This window comes from Leopardus geoffroyi, chromosome D4 (assembly GCF_018350155.1).
Source record: "Leopardus geoffroyi isolate Oge1 chromosome D4, O.geoffroyi_Oge1_pat1.0, whole genome shotgun sequence".
In the NCBI taxonomy this organism is placed as follows: Eukaryota; Metazoa; Chordata; class Mammalia; order Carnivora; family Felidae; genus Leopardus; species Leopardus geoffroyi.
In genome coordinates, this window is record NC_059342.1 from 18,250,426 (window position 1) to 18,252,460 (window position 2,035).

Consider the following 2,035-nt stretch of genomic DNA (forward strand, 5'->3'; position numbering starts at 1 on the left):
TTCATGTCTTCTGTGTCAAGTCGTGGTCTCACCTTTCATGAGATAGAGCCCAGCAACAGGCTCGGGGCAGACGGTGTGGAGCCTGCTTGGGTTTCTCTCTCCCACCGTCTCTGCTCCTCCCCGCCCTGTGCACACAGTCTCTCTCTCTCTCTCTCTCTTTCTCAAAATAAATAAACGTTAAAAAAATAATAATAAAAGGAACTCGTGTGGTCTCCTTGTCTTCGTCTTGCACATAATGCATTATAAGAAAGTCACTTTTTCTAAATTAAAAAAAATTTTTTTATTACATAAACTCTACCTCCAGTGTGCGTATCAAACTCACCACCCCCAGATCAAGAGTTGCCCGCTCTATTGGCTGAGCCAGTAAGGTGCCCCCAGAAAATTACTTTTTAAAATAAAATTAAAGCAATGTGTTCCAACATTGTCGCCGGAGGAGGAATCTCCTTGGGGAAGACAAGATTTACTTTCCCCCGGGAATATCTCATTAGCTTCTCTGCTATTGTCGTCACAGCTGGCCCGCATCGTGCTGCTTTACCCAGTAACACTCTGGCACGAGGGTGGGAAGGGGACAGGAGAGTCCACAGCAATCCTCCCAGAATATTCCAAAGTCTTGAAGGGAGCCCGTGTCTTCACAGAAGAGGTGGGTTCACATGAAACCAATGTGCTTCATGTGGGGTGGCTAATTTATGTTCCGCTTATAAGATACAACTGCTCTGTGTGGCTGTGTCTAAGCAAGCATCCCCCGCCCACCCACCATCCCTGGGGTATCTAACCTCTTCAAGTCCAAAGCCCAAAGAGGGTGAACTTCAGAGACTCAGGGGTTCAGTCCAGGCCAGCCTGGCCCTGCTCTCTGTTCAAGCTTCTTGCCTGGGCAATGACCTTTCCTAGGAATGGTGGGCATCATGCAAGCCTCCAGTTACAGGATCTCAGATGTGCCTTGTGGCTTCAGCAGGACATGGTGGGCAGGGAAGTGAGTATGGACCTACTTCCTTCCTTCATTTACTTCAATGTATGTGTTGAATGAATAAATGATACGGAGAGGAGTCACAATCCGTCCTGCTCTCCAGGAACTAAAGGTCCTATGGAAGAATGCACAGCATTCCTCTTGTTACCAAGGAGACCATGTCAACTTTCCTAAGTGACCCAAGCCTATGTGCTACAAAGGGTGGAAAGAGGTGTTTTCTACTTCTGCCGGGCACTGTGGATTGGTTCACAATCTCATTTTTGTCTTCGTTCTCCTGTGAAAACACACGTGGACATAATGCGTTTTTTAAATACTAAATTTAACAAACAAGGCTCATCAGGGGAAAAAAAAAAAAACCTTCACGGTCATTTCTAAACTTTACATTACGTAAAAAACCTTGGCATGTGCCTTTTTTTCCTGGTCTTTTTTTTTTTTTTTTTAATAAAACATTTTGAAAATCAGAAAAGGCGGCACTTCTGGCGTTTCCCGCCTCCAAGGAAAAGGGCACAGAATTTTGAAGGAGACCCCACTTACTCACCCAGCTCTTGTGCAGTTTGGGGGGGGAACTAAGAAGCAAGGCGAACCCGAGGAGGCGGAGAGGGGAAACACAGGGACGCGGGGCGGCTGTCCCAGAGGGCGCGCTGTCCCCGGCGGTGAGCCGCGCGCCTTCCAGCCCCGCCGCCCCGCCCACCGCGCCCGCCGGCCTCCGAGGTGGGCGAGGCGGGGATGCTGTGGGCGGGGCCTAGCGGGGTGGGACCGGGGGCGTGGCGGGCGGGTTCCGAGCCCCGTGGCCGGGAGGCGCTGTCGGCCAGCGCGGCGAGCGCAGCTCAGCGCCCGGCGGGTGCGCGGCGGGCTTGGGGTGCCGCGCGGTAGCGCACCCTCCTGCGCCCCAGCGGCCGCGGGCTTGCTGCAGGTAACCGACTCTTCCACCTCGCCCACTCCATACCGGCAACCTCGATCTCCTGCTATGGCGCCCGGCGGCGGGTGGAGGGATGGGAAGGATGTGAGGGAGGGAGCCGGCTCTCACCCCGGGCGGGGTGGGCTCTCGGGAAGAGGAAGCGGAGCCGGGGC